This window comes from Maniola hyperantus, chromosome 27 (assembly GCF_902806685.2).
Source record: "Maniola hyperantus chromosome 27, iAphHyp1.2, whole genome shotgun sequence".
NCBI lineage: Eukaryota > Metazoa > Arthropoda > Insecta > Lepidoptera > Nymphalidae > Maniola > Maniola hyperantus.
In genome coordinates, this window is record NC_048562.1 from 5,815,799 (window position 1) to 5,838,451 (window position 22,653).

The 22,653-nt window shown below is 38.0% G+C and overlaps 1 long non-coding RNA gene across 1 annotated transcript in view; it reads left to right on the top strand.

The window, feature by feature from the left end:
- LOC138404325 (uncharacterized) overlaps positions 1–22,653 on the top strand; it is a 59,500-nt gene that overhangs the window by 14,329 nt on the left and 22,518 nt on the right. The window contains exon 2 of the long non-coding RNA XR_011238326.1: positions 2,695–2,732. This is a non-coding gene — a long non-coding RNA (uncharacterized lncRNA). The remainder of the gene's footprint in view (positions 1–2,694; positions 2,733–22,653) is intronic.

The window sequence follows — 22,653 nt, forward strand, 5'->3', positions numbered from 1 at the left end:
TATGACGTACAACAAATTTAGTATTTTCAACTTTCAAAGTCATATTACTATACCAAGGGTATCATTTATGAAAGGGCTTTTTTACCTGTACATTCTAAAACAGATTTTTATTTATTTTTCATGCATAATAGTTTTTGATTTATTGTACAAAATGTCGAAAAAATACGATTGTGGTACGGAATTACCTTCAGTGCGTGAGTCTGACTCGCACTTGGCCGGTTTTTAAGGTTCCGTACCTCAAAAGGAAGACAGACAACAAAGTGATCCTATAACGGTTTGTTTTTCTTTTGAGGTACGGAACCCTTAAAAAGGTGGCAACCCTATATAATATAACGGTATTTCGGGAAGCGAAAATCTTGCATTGTTGGTCAAATAATAGTGTTATTATTAGAGCATTTTGTACGTCTGTTGGTTGGGGGGCAAAATTAGTTTTGATTTGGTATTTTCTCACACTTTTATGACCTTTTTGCCACAGGACCCTGTTGCTAGGCAGGGGTGTGGAATCACTACCCATAAATGCGAAAGTGTGCTTGTTTGTTGGTTTCTCGGTTTGTCCTTCAATCAACGTCGCAACGGAGCAAAGGATCGAATGTGATTTTTTGTATGGGTATAGTTAAAAAACTAGAGAATGACATAGGCTACTTTTTATCCCGAAAAATCAAAGAGTTCCCACGGGATTTTTAAACCCCTAAATCTACTTTCTACTACACACTTTCGCATGTATACCTAATACCATACCAGCTGATGTCCGTGACTTTGTCTGCGTGGATTTAGGGTCTTAAAAATGCCGTGGGAACTCTGATTTTCCGGGATAAAAAGTAACCTCCAGGACTGAAATTATACCCATGCAAAAAATCACGTCAATCCGTTGCACCGTTGCGACGTGATTGAAGGACAAACAAACACACTTTCGCATTTATAATAAGGGAAAATCATGATGTCATAGTAAAACCTACAATGACACGTGAGCCGGTAAGTTTCGGTTCCCAAAACATTTGCTAGCTCGTGTGATATATTTTTTCCTTCTATACTCTAGTTATAATAAATAGATGACTCAGTGGGAACGAAGCGGTCAAATTACTAGGAATTTAAAGTGATTGCATGTTCGAAGTAATGTGTGAAACAATGTTTTTTTACTAATTTTGCATATTTTATTAGCGGTATTGTTTTAAGTACCTACAACCTTACCTACAGTACGCGCCAAAAAGTAATGTACATCGCCCTTTAAAATGACATTTCGGCTTTGTAGAGCGTTGTCTCTGTCACTCCTACATATATTATGACGTTTTGTCGGTCTCAACGACAGAGACAATGCTCTACGAATCTGCTATCTCCTTCTAAAGGTCGATGTGTAATTGAAGTACGAAGACGAAATGGATTCACATATAGGCGAAATGTATGGAAAAGACTGCGCACGGTTTTTATAAATATTTATATTTAAAATTTTATGTGCTCTGTTACCATAAAATAATACATAGGTACCGTTTTACTGGAATTGGTTTTATATCAATCAAATAAAATTGTCTTTTCTCCTAATGGTGGTGAAAAAAATGTGTATTTTGGGGAAACTTCGCGATTTTTAGGGTTCCATACCTCAAAAGGAAAAACGGAACCCTTATAGGATTGCTTTGTTGTCTCTTTGTCTGTTGGTCTGTCTGTCTGTCTGTCAAGAAACCTACAGGGTACTTCCCGTTGACCTAGAATCATGAAATTTGCCAGGTAGGTAGATCTTATAGCTGACATTTGGGGAAAAATCTGAAAACCATGAATTTAGGGTTAGATCACACAAAAAAAATTAAATTGTGGTCATGAACTAATAACTAATTATTTTCAACTTTCGAAGTGAGTGACTATATCAAGTGGGGCTATCATAAGAAAGGTCTTCATCTGTACATTCTAAAACAGATTTTTATTTATTTTTAAGCATCATAGTTTTTGAATTATAGTGCAAATTGTCGTAAAAATACAATTGAGTACGGAACCCTCGTTGCGCGAGCCTGACTCGCACTTGGCCGGTTTTTGTATCGAGCCAAATTATGCCTATCGTGTTTTGGCTCTCGTAATCGTAATTCACTAAAGAATATCTTTTATTTTTATAATAATAAAAAATATTTAAACAAAATTGTAGTTTATGAGGCCAAAACTTGATTCTTTGAACATCTGAAATATATATTTTGATAAAATGGTGAATGATTTGATGTTTCTAGTTTCTAAAAGTATTTAGAATAAATCTATAGTAGTAGTCGCTAACCAAAGTAACTCAAGGTTATTATGTGATAAGAAACATTAATACATATTACATACATTGTATTATATATATATAAACATATTTAATTGATTTAATTAATAATGCTAGGTTTTCCTTGTAAGTTGTAGTAAAAATTATTTATAGAAGTTATCTAAATTTATATAAAAGGAAAAGGTGACTGACTGGCTGATCTATCAACGCACAGCTCAAACTACTGGACGGATCGGGCTGAAATTTGGCATGCAGATAGCTATTATGACGTAGACATCCGCTAAGGAAGGATTTTAGAACATTCAACCCTTAAAGGAATAAAATAGGGGGTTGAAATTTGTGATGTCCACGTGGACTAAGTCGCGGGCATAAGCTAGTTCAATTTATAAGACCCCTTTGTTTTCGTCGGGGGTTAAAAAAACAGATATTTGATGCATATTTTTCTTTGATTTCAGATATGGAAGAAAATTCCCCACCTACTTAAAGAACCCTGGTGAGTTTAAATCTCTACATATTTTACTGAGTTTAAAGTTTAAAACTGCCTCAGTGGTATAGTGGAATAGAATAGAATAGAATAGAATAGAATAGTAAATCTCACGATCATCAAGGCTGTCAAACGTCCGGCTCGAGAGATAGCAATAGTCACAAAGCAAAATAGGAAGAAGAAGAGAGACAGAAAATGAACTGTCGCATTGCTACTGCTGTCGCGTTGCTGTCGCTACTGCAACATTTTACGTAATCAGCCCGCCGGATCTGAACAACATCAGAATAGACGCCAATAAATGCGGATTTTTTCAGGGGTTGCCTGAAAAACAGGCGAATGGCGCACTGTAAAGAAATGATCAAGCGAGCGAGCATCGCTGAACGAATATCGCTGAGCGAGTTTATTAGGGTTCCGTAAAGGAAAAACGGAATCCTTATAGGATCACTTTGTTGTCTGTATTTCTGTCTGTCTGTCTGTCAAGAAACCCACAGGGTACTTCCCGTTGACATAGAATCATGAAATTTGGCAGGTAGGTAGATCTTATAGCTGGCATTAGGGGAAAAATCTGAAAACCGTGAATTTGTGGTTATGTCACACAAAAAAAAATTGTGGTCGTAAACCAATAATAAAGTATTTTCAATTTTCGAAGTAAGATAACTATATCAAGTGGGGTATTATATAAAAGGTTTTCACCTGTGCATTCTAAAACAGATTTTTAATTATCGTGCAAAATGTCGAAAACGTACGACTGAAGTACGGAACCCTCGTTGCGCGAGCCTGACTCGCACTTGGCCGGTTTTTTTTGAAAGCTCGTCGCTCAGCGACAAAACTAGTAAAGCGAGTCGTCGCCGGCAGTGTGAACAGTCAAAGAGCAACTTTTGATATATGCATCTCTATCTTACACGGAATGTACATTTATTGTGCGTTTCTTGAGAGAGAAAATCGCCGATAGTTAGTCGTTTTCTCGCCGGCACGGCGGTCGGACCACTGCCTAAAGAGAAGAGGAAATTATCATATAATGCAGAGTGCAAATATGCCAATAGGTATCATGACAAACACAGCTACCCTACCCCTCTGTCGCGTCATTAAACCATGCATTGAGGTCAGTTATTGTCCATTCGACTCGTCGTGGCGGCCATTTTGAAATTTTTAGGGTTCCGTACCTCAAAAGGAAAAAAGGAACCCCTTATAGGATCACTTTGTTGTATGTCTGTCTAGAAACCTACAGTGTACTTCCCGTTTACTTAGAATCATGACAGGTAGTTAGGTCTTATAGCAGACATAAGGGGAAAATTCTGAAAACCGTAGGGTTACATCACACAAAAAAAAATTAAATTGTAGTCATGAACTAATTTTCAATTTTCGAAGTATGATAACTATATCAAGTGGGGTCCCTATCATAATATTATGAAAGGGCTTCACCTGTGCATTCTAAAACAGATTTTTATTTATTTTTATGCAACATAGTTTTTGAATTATCGTGAAAAATGTCTAAAAATGCGACTGTAGTACGGAACCCTCGTTGTGCGAGCCTGACTCGCACTTGGCCGGTTTTTCGAACTATGTGCCCTGGCCATTGCCACTGTCCTGCATAGTTGGTTTAAGTCTGCTAAGTTTGGCCAAAATTCGGTCAAGAGGAGATCATGCCAATAGGTATCGTGACAGACATAGCTACCCTGCCCCTCTGTCGCGTCAATAAACCACGAATTGAGGTCAATTGTCCGTTTGTCCATTCGCCTCGTTGTGGCGGCCATTTTGGATATTATTTGGTTATGGAACGAGGCAATGGGCGTTAGATTGTTTTAACTGTTTGTTTACCAGATGTTGATTAGGATTTTTTTACTATCGACTAAAAACCTGTCAAGTACGATTCGGACTCGCATACGAAGGGTTCCGTACCATCGTACAAGATTTTGTAATTTGCATGGCGGCTATTTTGAAATATTTTGTCTTTTTTGTTTTTTTTTTAAATTATTTGTCGTTATAGCGGCGATAGAAATGCAATCCCTTAAAACCCTACCGACGTGAGTGTTCTCGCTCACACGCTCTTTAGCTTGGGGTCGATGTCCATGCATAATGTCAATTATTGTCTGTTTGTCCATTCGCCTCGTTGTGGCAGCCATTTTGGATAATATTATTTGGTTATGGAACGAGGCAATGGGCGGTTAGATTTGTTTTGACTGTTTGTTTACCGGATGCTGATTAGGGATTTTTGATCATCGACACTGACTAAAAACCTGTCAAGTGCGAGTCGGACTCGCACACGAAGGGTTCCGTACCATCGTACAAGATAATATAACACTACTAGCTGATGCCAGCGACTTCGTTCACGTAGATTTAGGTTCCTAAAATTTCTCTTTGATTTTCCGGGATAAAAATTAGCCTATGTCACTCTCCAGTCTCCAGGTCTTTAACTATGTATATCCATGCAAAATAATCAAGTCGATCCTTTCCAAGTCTCTACCTCTACCTCTCTGTCACTACGATTTAGGAATGGAACTATACCCAGGCAAAAAACAAACCAACAACCAAACACACTTTCGCATTTATAATATGGGTAGTGATGAACCTACCTACCTACCTACATGAACCCTAAAAACATTACACTCTTTTTTGGGCAGTGGTGTAAAAAATAATCTAGTAGAATTAATATTATTTTCCAAGTCTCTAATCTCTAATGTCAAACGAATCGCCCTCACTTTAGATATGATATCAAGATTCTGTTCCCGACTTGGCATGACACATTTTTATCTGTATTTCAGTGCGTATCTCCTAAATGGTATTTGAAAACTTGAATTTTTTGCCTTTTTTTGTTGCCGTTCATAATTTTCATTACATGATAATAATATAATTAAATTAGAAGTCATCTAAATCGCTACCCATATTATAAATGCTCAAGTGTGTTTGCTTGTTAGTTTGTTGGTTTCTCCTGCAATGACGTCGCAACGGAGCCGCGTTTCGACGTGATTTTTTGCATGGTTATAGTTTTTTTTTAAAGAATATTAGCCATGTTAAATGACTAATATTCCCCTTTCCTCTCCAACTAAGCGTCAAGCTTGTGCTAGGAGTAGGTACGACAATAGTGCAACGGGCGGGGTTTGAACCGTCGACTTTTCGGTTTTCAGTCCACTCCTTTACCGGTTGAGCTATTGAGGCTCTAAAAGTTAATGTTATAGTAAAATCTGGAGAGTGACATAGTCTTCTCTTTATCCCGGAAAATCAAAGATTTCCCACTGGAATTTTAAAAACCTAAATCCGCCTAAATATATAAAAGGAAAAGGTGACTGACTAACTGACTGATCTATCAACGCGGACGGATCGGGCTGAAATTTGGCATGCAGATGGCTATTGTGACGTAGGCATCCGCTAAGAAAGGGTTTTTGAAATTTCAACCTCTGTATATAGGGATATCGTTTATTGCGTCAAGTTTTCAATTCGTCGATACCCCAAAGCCTAAAGACGAAAGTCTTTAATGAGTGTGTCCTACCTGTGATGACATATGGCGCTGAGACGTGGACACTGACAGTTGGCCTTGTCCACAAGTTCAAAGTCGCTCAGCGGGCTATGGAGCGGGCTATGTTGGGTATCTCTCTGAGGGACAAAATCCGTAGCGAGGAAATCCGTAGGAGAACCAGAGTGACCGACATAGCCCAACGAATTAGCCAGCTGAAGTGGCAGTGGGCAGGCCACGTCTGCCGCAGAACCGATGGCCGCTGGGGCAGACGTGTTCTGGAGTGGAGACCGTGTATCGGCAAGCGCACGACCTCCAACCCGCTGGACTGACGACCTTAAGAAGATAGCGGGAAGTGGGTGGATGAGGAAGGCGGAGGATCGTGTGTGGTGGCGTGCTCTTGGGAAGGCCTATGTCCAGCAGTGGACGCAAATAGGCTGATTGATTGATTGATATAGGGATATATATATAAGGGTTTAAAATTTATGAGGTCCAAGCGGAATATAAGGGTTTGAAATTTATATAGTCCTTTAGAAGATATAGTTATTTAGAAGTCGCGGGCATAAGCTAGTTTTTAATAATATTGGTAAAACGGATTCAACAAAACTATTTGACAGGATAATATTAATATTGGATAGAATAATCATTTTGCGGTAATACAATATTGTACTTTTTCCAAAATTAATTGCGCGTATAGCAAATAATTAAATACGGTCGGATGGTTCCAATAATTGGTTTGAATTGATGTTTTATATGAGAATGACTTATCGTTTTAATCATATTATTATCATCTAATGAAAATTATGAACGGCAACAGAAAAAGGCAAAATTCAAGTTATCGAATACCATTTAGGACCATATACTACACAAATTTCAGACCCCTATGTTACCTGCGCAGGGGTTGAATTATCAAAAATCCTGCCTTAGCGGATGTCTACGTCATAACAGCTATCTGCATGCCAAATTTCAGCCCGATCCGTCCAGTAGTTTGAGCTGTGCGTTGATACTTGATAGATCAGTCAGTCTAATAACTAGTGTAGAATGAAAATGATAGTCTTCTAAATATATAAAAGGAAAAAGTGACTGATTGATCTATCAGCGCACAGGTCAAACTACTGGACGGATCGGGCTGAAATTTAGCATGCAGATAGCTATTATGACGTAGACATCCGCTAAGAAAGAGTTTTTGAAAATTCAACCTCTAAGGGCGTTTGTGCACTCATCCGTATTCAATTCGTATCCGTGATTCTTCGAAGTAGCCGTCATACAAATACGTACTCATTCGATTCGTATTTTTACGGAATCCGTGATTTCACGTCCACAAACGCCCTAGGGGGTTAAATTAGTGGTGTAAAATATGTCCACGCATTGACTTATATATTACTTAGTAAGGACAGGGCCATTGAACAAGCAAAATTGCACCGACTCATTGGTCCTAAAATATTTATTTAGCACCAATGCAACCTCAGTGACGTCTGGATTTCAAACGGGTCGTTCATTAGTATCTAAGAGGTGGCGCTGATTTATTTGGTTCCAAAACCGTGAAAAATTTTGTTCGCTTGGGCATATCTTGTCATTTATATCGATGAGTCCACGCAGACGAAGTCCCGGGCATTAGTTAGTTTAATATAACGCGTAACATTCATACGATTCTATTTACAGATTGAAGAGTACTATAGAGTTAACAGTCCCCCATTTATCATTATCAGTGGACATAGAGATGTCGTATTACTAGAGCATGCAATCTAAATAATAAAAGGAAAAGGTGACTGGCTGACTGATCTATCAACGCACAGTTCAAACTATTGGAAGGATCGGGCTGAAATTTGGCATGCAGATAACTATTATGACGTAGGCATCCGCTAAGAAGGGATTTTTGAAAATTCAACACCCCAAGGGAGTACAATACGGGGTTGAAATTTATGTAGTCCGCGCGGACGAACTCGCGACTTCTTCGGCATAACACAAATTTCAAACCCTAATTTCACCACCTTAGAGGTTGAATTTTCAAATATCTTTTCTTAGCGGATGCCCACGTGCGTTGATAGATCAGTCAGTCAGTCAGGTCAGTAGTCCGCGCGGACGAAGTCGCGAGCATCAGCTAGTGTCTCATAAAAGTCTCAACTTGCTGGTTGATATAGGGAAAACTGCATCAATTATTGCTACAATCTTAAATATTGCAATACTATCACAAAGAACAAAAAATGCAAGATATACTTAAAAACAAACGGCGACCTTATCACTACAGTGATCTGTTTCAGGCAACCCATGCTAAAGAACTTATAAAACTTTTTTTTTTAATTAAAGAATATTAGCCATGTTAAATGACTAATATTCAACTTTCCTCTCCAACTAAGCGTCAAGCTTGTGCTAGGAGTTGGTACGACAATACATGCAACGGGCTTTTCGGTTTAAAATCCTCTCCTTTACCCGATGAGCTATTGAGGAAGTGATGGTACTCTCTAGGCCTCTGACGAACTTAGTCCGGCGCTTAGTGAGAGCGGTTTTTTGTGTGAAGTATGCTTCTCTAGAAATACGATATCTCCATGACAGTAGTAACAAGTAGGTAGGTATTATCACTTAATGCCATTCATATGATATGGGTTGTGTAAAGAGGATGCGTTCAAATAGCATTATCTAAACGTTCATATTAATGGTATAGAGATGACGGGTAATGTCTGTGCATTGATTACAAGAAATCGGTCAAGTGCGAGTCGGACTCGCACACGTAGGGTTCCGTACCGTCCGACGTGCAACATTTTTAAATTTTTTATGGCGGCTCATTTGAAATTTTTACTTATATATTCCACACATCACTAGTCACTACCCATAATTATAAATGCGAAAGTGTGTTTGTTTGTTGGTTTGTCCTTCAATCACGTTGGAACGGAGCAACGGATGACATGATTTTTTGGATGGTCATAGTAAAAGACCTGGAGAGTGACATAAGCTTTTATCACGGAAAATCAAAGTGTTTCTACGGTATTTTTAAAAACCTAAATCCACGCGTACGAAGTCGCGGGCATCAGCTAGTAAAAACCGGCAAAGTGCGAGTCAGGCTCGCGCACCGAGGGTTCCGTACTACAGTCGTATTTTTTCGACGTTTTGCACGATAATTCAAAAACTATGATGATAAGAAATAAATAAAAATCGGTTTTAGAATGCACAGGTGAAGCCCTTTCATATGATACCCCACTTGATATAGTTATCTTACTTGGAAAATTGAAAATACTAATTATTAGTTCATGACCACATTTTAATTTTTTTCTTGTGATGTGACCACAAATTCACGGTTTCAGATTTTTCCCTTAATGTCTGCTATAGGAACTACCTACCTGCCAAATTTCATGATTCTAAATCAACGGGAAGAATCCTGTAGGTTTCTTGCCAGACCGACAGACAGACAATAATTTCAGCTAGGTGGATACATTATGTAGTTTGTATGAGTACTTATAAAGTTTTCTATTTCGAAACTGGCTTCAATTTTCACACTACTCTACTTTTGAATGCACAGAATCATTCGTGGAATCGAATGAACGAGTAAACGATTACGAATGATTATCAAAATCATTCGTAATCGTTCACTCGTTCATTCGCTATTAGTTTATGCTCGCGACTTCGTCGGCACTACACAAATTTCAAACCCCTATTTCACCCCCTTCGGGGTTAAATTTTCAAATATCCTTTCTTAACGGATCCCTACATCATAATAGCTTCATATCTGCATGCCAAATTTCAGCCCGATCCGTCCAGCAGTTTGAACTCTGCGTTGATAGATCAGTCACTCAGTCACCTTTTCCTTTTATATATTATTTAGATACGTTAAATATGGACAACGTTATCTGAACTGAGTAATAAAGTTTTCTATTTGGAAACTGGCTCCAATTTTCACACAACTCTACTTTTGAATGCACAGAATCATTCGTGGAATCGATGGGGTAATCATTCGTAATCGTTCACTCGTTCATTCGATTCATTCGATTTCCGCACCTGTGACCGGTGAAGCGTCTGCAACGTTATGAGAGGAGCTATTGATAGGGAATCGGGCTCACGAAGTTTACAGTTACCCCTGTAGACTGGCTTTTAACCGCAGTTTTACTCGTGATTTCTATTAGATACTAGCTTATGCTCGCCACTTCGTCGGCATGGACTTTACAAATTTCAAAACCCTATTTCACCCCCTTAGGGGTTGAATTTTCAAATATCCTTTCTTAGCGGATTCCAACATCATAATAGCTACATATATCTGCATGCAGTCCGGTCCGTCCAGTAGTTTGAGCTATGCGTTGATAGGTCAGTCAGTCAGTCAGTCAGCTTTTCTTTTATCACAACCCATATTATAAATGCGAAAGTGTGTTTGTTTGTTGGTTTGTCCTTCAATCACGTCGCAACGGAGCAACGCGACTGGATCCACTTGATTTTTTGCATGGCTAAGAGTGACATAGGCTACTTTTATCCCGGAAAATCGCGTACGAAGTCGCGGGCATCAGCTAGTTCTATAATAATTATGTATTCATTATTTTATTTATTTTATTTAAAACAAACATACATTTTTAAATACTAGATTACAAACTTCATTCCGATGCAGCAAAAACCTGGTCGGGTTTATCCGTGCACCGGCATTGCTTGTGCACGCTCGACATATTATAATATTTATTACATCTAAACAACCCTTAATAGTAACAGTATTGACTACAAATCTATCTAAATAACTACCTAATAATAAAATTTTACAAAAAAAATAAAAACCGACTTCGTTACACAAACACTAAAAATTGAAAAATAATTTAATTTATTACCGAATATATTATGTATACAAGAGTTAATATAGTTCCATAATAATACTTTTTGGTGCCGGTGCCAATTAGCTTTAGCTGCGCGAATCGTCTAGACTTCATATTTTTATGGGACTCCACAATGGCACCTCATTGGCACCGACCCCAAAAAATATTATTATGGAACTATATTAACTCTTGTATACATAATATATTCGGTAATAAATTAAATTATTTTTCAATTTTTAGTGTTTGTGTAACGAAGTCGGTTTTTATTTTTTTTTGTAAAAAATTTTTATTTCACAATTTTTAGTGGCCCCATGAAATTATGCTATGACTGGTTAAAAATCTATTGTTTACTAAGCTATTACACTGATCGCGAGCAATTTACTCTTATCCGTTGAGGAGTTCCAGTATCTATCTTCGAAGATGTTCATCAGATCTTCACCAAATTGAAATGGGACCAACTTTGAAGTATACCCTTTCAAACAAAAAAAGAATTTTCAAAATCGGTCCAGGCGTTTTCGAGTAATCGGGGAACATAAAAAAAAAAAAAAAAAAAAAAAAAAAAAGATTCCGACGAATTGAGAACCTCCTCCTTTTTTTGAAGTCGGTTAAAAACAAACCCTAAGTCTAGTCTAATAATAGCATAACCCTAATTGTACCTACTATTTAACACATGATATAATATGTACAATGAATGAAATACCTACACAAGTATTCTATGTATTTGTTGAATAGGTATTAGGTACTTAATAAGTATTCTAAATGTTTTCTACGTAGGCATTTGATTATGATGTTGTCAATGAAATAAAATAAAACTTTTATTTAAACTATGAAAATATTTTTTTATTTAAACTGTGAATAGTTTGCCAAGTAGATACTATTTTGGGTTTAACAAAAAATAAAATAACAAAGGCACACTTATTCCCAGAACTTATACTGGCATCCAGATAAAAAATATTACAATACACACGCGGCCATGTTTACAAAGATGGCGGGTGTCGCAATTTGAATTTCGAATCGCGCTCTTATCGCGGCGGGGTCAGCGCTTCCTATCGCATTTATCGCCGTCACTTCCTGTTCGATATTTGAAATATTGAATTTTTGAACGCAGAATAAAAAAAAATAGAAAAATACGGTTGTGAACCGTGTTTCGAGCTTATCTGTGGTAGTTAGTGAAAAAATATAAGTTACTATGTTAATAAAATATAGTTTATTGAGATAACGAAATACAATATTATTATAAAAATACTAGCTTACCGCGTGGACTACACAAATTTCAAGCCCCTATTTTACCCCCTTAGGAGTTGATTTTACAAATATCTTTTCTTAGCGGATGTCTAAATCATAATAGCTATATGCAATATGCATGCCAAATTTTAGCCCAATCCGTCCAGTAGTTTGAGCTGTGTGTTTGATAGATCAGTCAGTCAGTCAGTCACCTTTTCCTTTTATATATTTAGATTACTAATTTGTTTATTAATTTATCTTGGGTAAATAGATGGAAGAAGTGTACTCAAAAAAATATATATAGGTTCAGTTTATCGGTGACGAAATCGAATTTGAATTGAAATTTGAATTTTAAATCTGGAACTATTCATGCTATACGTTAACTCTAGGGTTGCCACGTTTTATTTAAATTAATCTATATATTATATTAAATTTAAAGTCCTGACTGACTGACCGAGTTATAATATATCAACGCACAGCCTAAACCGCTGGTCCTAGAGACATGAAATTTTGAGGGTGTGTTCTTTGTAAAAAGTAGGTATCCACTAAGAAAGGATTTTTCGAAATTCCACCCCTAAGTGGGTTAAATGGGGGATGGAAGTTTGTATGAAAGTCGGTCATTTTTCAAGTTATTTGCATGAAATTTGGTATTTTGGTTTTCGGTCACAAATTAAGAAATACGTGTTTCAGGATTTTTGGAAAATTCCGCGAAATTGGGCGAATGGTAAAATAATATAAAATATATATAAAAACCAAAGGGGCATGGGTTTTTTTTAAAACTGCCATACATCCTTCCAGGTTAGTCCGCCTCCATCTTAGACGACCTGGTGGTGACGATGCACGTCACTCACCACCAGGTGTGATTGGATCTAGCTTGTATCTGAATCAGTATCAGTACCCTTATTATAAATGCGAAAGTGTGTTTGTTTGTTGGTTTGTCCTTCAATCACGTCGCAACGGTGCAACGGATTGACGTGATTTTTTGGATGGATATGGATAACGGTCTGGAGAGTGACATAGGCTACTTTTTATCCCGGAAAATCAAAGAGTTCCCTCGGGATTTTTAAAAACCTAAATCCACGCGGACGAAGTCGCGGGTATCAGCTAGTGTAAAATAAAAAAGTAAAAACACAAAAACACATGTGCGCCAATCTTGACCAAAGACAAACAAAAATGTTTAAACCATTGCAATAAATGAATATGAAGTCGATTGATTCCTGATTTTTGTCCCAGTTTCTCCTAAATACTGATTCAGGTATGTACACTGCGCGGCCATTTTGTTTTGTTTACAATAGATAAGTTTGTTTTTATATTTTTTTTTTTTAAATCTATTCTATTCTATTATAAACCACTGTACGAATCGGGCTGAAATTTCTCATACATATAGCTATTATGGCGTAGGCATACGCTAAGAAATGATTTTTGAGAATTCAGCCCTTAAGGGGGTAAGGGGTAGAGGTTTGAAATTGTTGAAGTTCACGCGGACGAAATGGCAGGCATCACCTATTTCAATTACCTATTTTTTTTTTTTTAAGGAATATTAGCCATGTTAAATGACTAATAATCTTCGCCACTATTGGATACCTAAGACGGTTGAAAAGTCTTCTGCCAATAAAAACTAAGATTACGTTAGCTAACACACTTTTGTTGCCAATATTAGACTACGGTGACTCTTGTTATCCGGACCTGACACAAGAACTTTTAAACAAGCTGGAGAGACTACAAAACATGTGTATTCGCTTCATCTTCGGCCTACGAAAATATGATCATGTATCAGAGTTCCGTGCTAAACTAAAGTGGCTGCCAGTATCTCGGCGGAGGGAGATGCACGCTTTGTCGCTCCTATATCGTATTCTGTACTACCCTCAAACACCATCATACTTGAAAAAACGGTTTTCCTATCTTGGTGAGAACCATCAGTTCTCCCTCCGCTCCAGCACCGACAATAAGCTTATGACTCCACACAGCTGCACGGTATACTATGGTAACTCTTTCACCACTAACAGTGTCAAGCTCTGGAATTCTCTCCCAGCTGAAATACGTCAGGCGAAATCCTTAAACACCTTCAAAAATCGTTTGAAGAACTATTATTTATCTATGTAAACAGAATTATGTAGTATATTATAGATATATGTATATGGGTATATATAATTATATATATTTGTGTATTATTAGAATGTACTGTGTATGTAGTCTAATTTATAATAATAACTAGGGCCATTTTCGGCTGCCGCACCAACCCGTGCTTTCGTGATTCCTTTCGTCAAAGGTTGCCTGGAAGAGATCGCTTTAGCGATAAGGCCGCCTTTGCATGCTACATCTATTAGAATAAGATCCTGTATTGTGTTTTTTCAATGTTTACTTTGTGTTGTGTGCAATAAAGTGTCAATAAATAAAAAAATATTCCCCTTTCCTCTCCAACTAAGCGTCAGGCTTGTGCTAGGAGTAGGTACGACAATAGTGCAACGGGCGGGGTTTGAACCGTCGACTTTTCGGTTTTCAGTCCACTCCTTTACCGGTTGAGCTATTGAGGCTCTCGGTTTTGTCCGTCTGTTATGAGTTTATAAAACAAATTTTATTATTTACTAGCTGATGCCTCGACTTCGTTCGCGTGGAATTAGGTTTTGTAAAAATCCCGTGGGAACTCTTTCATTCTATACTCTTTGATTTCATAGACAGATGGACAGACGAATTAGACGAAACTATAAGGGTTCCGTGCTACCGAACCCTAAAAAACAAATTGATGTAAATTAAACCCTTCTTTATGAAAAGTCGGTAAAACCATCATGTTTTTAGGGTTCCGTACCTCAAAAGGAAAAACGGAACCCTTATAGGATCACTTTGTTGTCTGTCTGTCTGTCTGTCTGTCCGTCTGTCTGTCAAGAAACCTACAGGGTACTTCCCGTTGACCTAGAATCATGAAATTTGGCAGGTAGGTAGATCTTATAGCTGACATTTGGGGAAAAATCTGAAAACCGTGAATTTAGGGTTAGATCACACAAAAAAAAATTTAATTGTGTTCATGAACTAATAATTAGTATTTTCAACTTTCGAAGTGAGTGACTATATCAAGTGGGGTCTCATATGAAAGGTCTTCACCTGTACATTCTAAAACAGATTTTTATTTATTTTTATGCGTAGTTTTTGAATTATCGTGCAAAATGTCGAAAAAATCCGACTGTAGTACGGAACCCTCATTGCGCGAGCCTGACTCGCACTTGGCCGGTTTTTTTAAAATAGTTGTACAAATACAGTAGGTACTTATGTAGTCATTACGTACGTATTATTGTTTCCCCATTTTTCTCCACCGGGCGGCCATTTTTAATTTCACCATAGACAATGGCGAATACACTCTTTTCGTAATTAAAAAAGTGCCCATTGTAGAGCTCCCCTTTAAACAATAATGTGGAATGGATCGCGAAATCTGTATCTGGGGATGAAAATACTAATTACAGAAAATACTGACTGTGGTTTTCAACCAACTAGTATGGCGGAGGAAATGACGCGGGGCGATTACGTAAAACTTTGCAGTAGCGACAGCAACGCGACAGCAGTAGCAATCCGCCATTTGCTGTCTCTCTTCTTCTTCTTCTTATTTTGCTTTGTGTCTATTGCTGTCTCTTTCTAGCCGGACGTGTGACAGCAATGATCGCAAGATTTATGCCTGTCGCAAGCCTGTCGCAAGCCTGTCGCAAGCCTGTCGCAAGCCTGTCGCGAGATACATAATCACGCCGGTCTGCCCGCGAAATTCAATTTTAATTTGGTTTTCGCAATTTGTAAACTAATACGACAAAGTAGGCTTATGGCATTCAAATTGAGCCCCTAGCAGTATCATCTTCACAGGCTTACATAAAAATCTTTACTTGAAAGTGTCCAGTTTAAGAAATTAGTCAAAATAATGAGTTTGACGTGAGCTACTTACATATTTGTCATTATTTTAGACTAAATTCTTAAACTGGACACATAGGGGCGAAATTTGAATGCCATAAGTCTACTTTGTCGCATTAGTTTACGTGCAAATACGGTATTTGACTACGTCAAAAATTAATTATTTCTCAGTGATTATTAAATAGAGCGTCTTCCAAAATACGTAAATTCCACAGTTAGTTTGATATGTGACAACCATTTTAAATTATCGATTAAACTAAAAAAACCGGCCAAGTGCGAGTCAGGCTCGCGCAATGAGGGTTCCGTACTACAGTCCTATTTTTTCGACATTTTGCACGATAATTCAAAAACTATGATGCATAAAAATAAATAAAAATCTGTTTTAGAATGTACAGGGGAAGACCTTTCATATGATACCCCACTTGATATAGTCACTCGCTTGGAAAGTTGAAAATACTAATTATAAGTTCATGACCACAATTTAATTTTTTTGTGTGATTTAACCCTAAATTCGCGGTTTTCAGATTTTTCCCCAAATGTCAGCTATAAGATCTACCTACCTGCCAAATTTCATGATTCTAGGTCAACGGGAAGTACCCTGTAGGTTTCTTGACAGACAGACAGACAACAAAGTGATCCTATAAGGGTTCCGTTTTTCCTTTTGAGGTACGGAGCCCTAAAAAGCACGTCAAATGATTGTGACGTCACATACCGGCATTTCATAGAATTTCGCATAGGTAGGTACTAAGCGCGCGTTTTGACGTTTGATAAAAAGTTACTGATTTGACTAGTTGTCAAATACCGGATTGTGAAAAACCAAATTAAATTTGAATTTCGCGGGCAGACCCGTGTCTTGGGCCTTAACCAATACTAAGGGTGAAATCTATAGAGCGCACTCTGGCTTTGCTTAGACTTAAGCCAGAGTTAAAATGAGAGAGATGTATATCTCTCACATAAATCTGTCTCGTTTTAACTCAATCTTAAGTCTGAGCAAAGTTAAAGTGCGCTCTATAGATCTCAGCCTAAATGTAGTTTAATAAGTGGTCACGTGGTTTGTTTCCCTGAAATAAATAAACAAAGTGAACTAATAACTAGAGTCTAGATTATAAAGTCTAGTCCTTTGGCTGTGAAATCGACCCTTATTTTATACAAACCAAAATTCATCCCTCTAAGTATCGCAGCACTTTTTAATTTCTCATCTCGTATCACGACTACAATTTGCAATCATGCCTCGTTTGCATTGATAAGCTGACTTGCCTGTTCATGGAACCACTAATCATTAATGACTAAACACGGTTGCAAAAAAATTACAAAGTAAAAAACTTTCAATTTCTAAACTAATATTTTAATTAATTAATAATAACATTTGAAAAGATCAAAGACAAATCATATTGTGTTCAAAATAAGTTTAAACATTTACACTTTTTGATAAAAGTTGTTCGATTTGCTAGATGATACAGTGGTGATAATTAATTACGTAAACTTATCTATCTATGTATATTCTTGACGTTTAGAAAACGACAAACTGAGATACATCTCAGCGCCAGCTCAAACTGTTGGATCTAGAATTTTGCATGATGATTAAGAAAGGATTTCGGGATTTTTTTAAAACCTAAATCCACGTGAGAATGGTGCGGAAACGAGCTTCCTTAAATCTGTTACTAATAATTTGCTGAGCCTCTGAAGTTAGGAAAAATTTTGGTAACAAATTTTAACTCATTTTTGGTCCATGACCAATATGTGTGGCACAGCTTTAAAAAATAAACATTTTTCTTTCTTTCTAACCACGATCTTAATCATTTTTAGCCGATGGTAAATGACTAAAGGCGTTAATAATAAAACTCAAACCAGTTGTTTTAAAGCAATGCTTACTCTGTTGGTGCCGAAACCCACGTTTTACCGAGATAACGATCCGCTAATGGCGGAGTGAGTCTAAAACGCAGCATTACGGCCGGCTTGATGTAAATGCGTCGTTTGCAAATGACAATCAAGTTTTGTATAGGAATTTAAGTGCTTTTTTTTTCGAACGCGACTAAAATGTTGAGTTTCAGACTTGAGAGTGTAGTTTTGTTAATGTAATCGTAGTTGAGTAAATCTGAAGTAGTATTTGCTGTTTTGTACGGGAATTTAACTTCATCTGGTACTATTGCGGCTGACTACTATCCTAATTGTCATTAGTAAATTGTAGTGATTAATAATAAAAAAACAAATAATTTATTCAAAATATATTATACACTTTTTGATGGTCCATTGTTGAATTTTAAAGATGATGTAATAATGGTGATAATAATTAATTACGTAAAATTAAAACTAAAGCTACGTGAGTTCCAAACGCGAGAAGAGCCCACTACAAACTTAGTCGGGTATAATTTTTACTATCACCGCTTCACAAAATCACTTAAACTTATTAGAACTATCAAAGCTGTAAAGCAACTCATTTCCATGTTTTCTTATCACTTAAACTAGCTTATTCTTGCGACGTCGTCCGCGTGAACATCCATCGCAACAACCAATAATAATTATATTTGTAAAACTTCTAACTAAAGTAACTCTCCAAATCATCAGTCACCAAGTCACCAGTCGTTCATGGTATAGAAAGGGTACGTATATAGGTACCTAGTTTGGCAGCGCGTTGATAAATCAATCAGGCAGTCAGTCAGTCACCTTTTCCTTTTATATATTTAGATAATCCTTTGTGACATATTTTTATGTGTCCAAAAAAGCTCACTTTTATCATTGCTACTTCGTGCGTTTGCGAAAAAAGATTATAGGCTACAAAATGATGATAAAAATTCATCGCATCAACCAATTATAATCATGTAACACTTCTAGCACTAAAGTGAATCCAAATCATCAGTCACCAGTCGTTCATGGTATGGGAAGGGTGCGTATATAGGTACGTACTTTAAAATGGATGGGGAGCACTGTATTGAGTGTTTCCTGCTTCAAATTGAGTTTAAAAATTACTGTGTCATCCCTATTGAATTTTCGAAACTCGTTAAATGGGATCACTGTTCACGTGTTGTTAGATCATAAAAATTAATTGACTTAGCTCTATGGGAGTAAAAACAACCTTTTAAAAAAAAATCTATGAACGTAGATTTGCTATTATAAATAATTTAATCTTGCATTTATTATAGAAATATTCGACGTCAGCTTTCGACGTTCGACTTTTCTTTTTATTCTATGAGATTGATAAAAGTTGTACTTTACCGGCAATTACCACGTTAATTCAAATAATTTTCTTTTATGTAAATATTCACTTCCGGCTTAGTAAACCTGCTGCGCGATTGCGGGAGAATGACAGCTACAATCTCACGATCGCAATCACCTCTGATTTGGTGGACGCTCGCTCACTGTTACATCAACAATCGCACAAATTCAGCCAATCAGAACAATTGAGATTGTAATAGTGATTGATGCAGGTTTTACGAAATCGACCTACGGAACTGCTTCATGAGCCAATTTTGTATCTACCTATCTTAGCTTATGTAAACGAATTCGAAAGCGCTTTGCCCTAGCACTAGACTTACAACTGGTACAAGTAACTCTCCCTGTTGGAACATCCAGCAGTCATTAGCTAAAACCATGATGGCGGCCGCTGGGGCGCGCATGCGTCTCACGCGGCGGGAACTCGCGCGATTGGCTGCTTCCTGCCGCAAATTGAACGCTACGGACGTCCGTCGCGCGCGTTCCTATTTTAAACGAGATTCGATATTTAAATCTTTAGTTATCGTTATAATATTGTGTGGTTTTGTTTACGTATGCGTGATTTTTAGGGTTCCGTACCTCAAAAGGAAAAATGGAACCCTTATAGGATCACTTTGTTGTCTGTCTGTCTGTCTGTCTGTCAAGAAACCTACAGGGTACTTCCCGTTTACCTAGAAACATGAAATTTGGCATGTAGGTAGATCTTATAGCTGACATTTGGGGAAAAATCTGAAAACCGTGAATTTAGGGTTAGATCACACACAAAAAATTAAATTGTGGTCATGAACTAATAATTAGTATTTTCAACTTTCGAAGAGAGTGACTATATCAAGTGGGGTATCATATGAAAGGTCTTCACCTGTGCATTCTAAAACAGATTTTTATTTATTTTTATGCATCATAGTTTTTGAATTATCCTGCAAAACGTCGAAAAAATACGACTGTAGTACGGAACCCTCATTGCGCGAGCCTGACTCGCACTTGGCCGGTTTTTTTCTTTTGTGTGATGATTGGCAATTTTATTGAACTTGATATCAGCTAAGCTTAATAGCAAATAGTAGTAAGTAAGATTACTTATTTTTCCTATTACTAGTTTATGCTCGCGACTTTGTCTGCATGAATTTACCTAAAGAGACCTTTATTATAACCTAGATAGTGACCTAGGCTACTTTTTATCCCAAAAAGTCAACAAGTTCCACCGATATTTTTGAAAATCTAAATCCACGCGGATGAACTACGGCATTACTAGTATGAACAGAAATGTTCATGACAACCATAGCTCTTATAAGAATGACCCTAATAGGGCTGCCACACTCTTATTGGGGCCCATTTCCAAAATTACAGTTTGTAATTAAGCCTGCGCTATCATCCCTTTGTCACGGCCGTAGGTACCCACATTTGCATTTCTTTTTTCGTCACCATGATTATGCAGAGATTTTTGAACGCGGAAAAATTAATTTCATCACTACGCATATTATAAATGCGAAAGTACGTGTTTGTTTGTTGGTTTGTTCTGTACCGGAGCAACGAATTGCCGTGGTTTTTGAATGGGTATAGTTAAAGACTTGGAGAGTGACCTAGGCTACTTTTTATCACAAAAAGTCAACAAGTTCCCACGAGATTTTTGAAAATCTAAATCAACGCTGAGGAACTACGCCGTTAGCCTAGTACTGCCTAGCCTAGAACAGAAATGGTCACGACAACCATAGCTCTTATAAGAATGACCCTAATAGGGCTGCCACACTCTTAAGGGGCCCATTTTCAAAATTACAGTTTGTAATTAAGCCCGCGCTATCATCCCTTTGTCACATTTGCATTTCTTTTTTCGTCACCATGATTATGCAGAGATGTTTGAACGCGGGAAAATTAATTTCACTCTTGCTGCATTCAAAACCTGCTGCCGAGTTGCGAATGTATATTTCGTCGTTGAATATTCGTATTTTTAAGCGACTGTCTCGTCGTTTGAATGTTATAACTTTTTTAATTTAATGCAAATAATAAGTACATGCACTTATCTAGCTAGCCCAACTAATCTAAATCTGTACTAATAGAGTTAAAGTTTGTAAGTTTGTTTGTAAGGGGTAATCTCTGGAACTACTGAACTGATTTTGAAAATTCTTTCATCAGTAGAAAGCTACGTTATTCCAGAGTAATATAGGTGTGTATTTTCAAAAATTAGAGATCCCTACGAAAATTGTAAGCTAGCCGTGCGAAGTCGGGGTGGGCCGCTATATAGTAGGTATATAAAAGTAAAAATTTGACTGACTGACTGATCTATCAACGCACAGCTCTAACTACTGAACGGATCGGGCTGAAATTTGGCATGCAATTCAATTCCTAAGGAGGTGAAATAGGGGTTTGAAATTTATGTGGTCCACGCGGACGAAGTCGCGAGAAAAAGCTTGTTAAAGAACAACCCACCATCTCCCATGGCCCCACCAACCTCGCGGTTATATGTGCCGAAACGCGGGAGGGCGCCCGTTCGGTACTTGCTCGGTGGCTCTTTCCCGGGGCGCCTTCTTGACTCCCTACAAATTCTTTCTTTCCTGTCCTTGTCCCTAATTGGTCTTTCTCCCCTTTCTGGGGCAGACGTACAAAACACGCAGATCCCAGCGTGCCCCGCGGTCCGGATCCTTTCTCAAACTGGTCCACGATCACGGTCCGAGCTGTTCCGCCTCTTATGCCAGTGGTGCGCAAACTCCCGTAGCTTGCCGAAGTTTTCCGCCGAAGCAACGAGGTCCTGGTAGTAAACCGGACTCTCCTCCTCGCGAACAATCCCGTCCAGCAGGGCGCACCGGAGGTCCTCGTACATCGCACACTCCCACAAGACGTGGTGGAGGTCCTCCTCCGCCAGTCCGCACAAGCAACCACCACTCTCCACGAGGCACATGTCATGCAGGCGCTTGTTGAAGCATCCATGGCCTGTCAGGATCTGCGAGGTCTCATAGTCCGGTGCGACCCAGGTTGCCCTGAGCCGACCGGCCACGTCCGGGAAGAACCGACGCAGCTTTCCAGCACCACCTTTCGTTTCGTCCGTCCAGCGCGCTTGCCACTCCGCAACAATGGACAACCCGATTTCACGCGCCTCAAAAGTTAAAGAACAAAGTCAAAGAAACCACTGGGTCTAGAAACTTTCGATTTTGCATGTAGGCTTTCTCTATAACATATAACCCTATAAAGAAAGGAGAGCCAGAAGAAATTTTACTATTCCTGAAAATAACCGTAAATGTTCGGATGAAAGTTCTCAGCATAATTATAGCATCGAAAAAAGAAATGCAAATATGCGACCGCTACAAAGAGATAGCTCGTTTTTAATTACTAACTGTAATTTTAGAAATGGACGCCGAATTCGTTGCGAGTGGCCCTTGTGTCA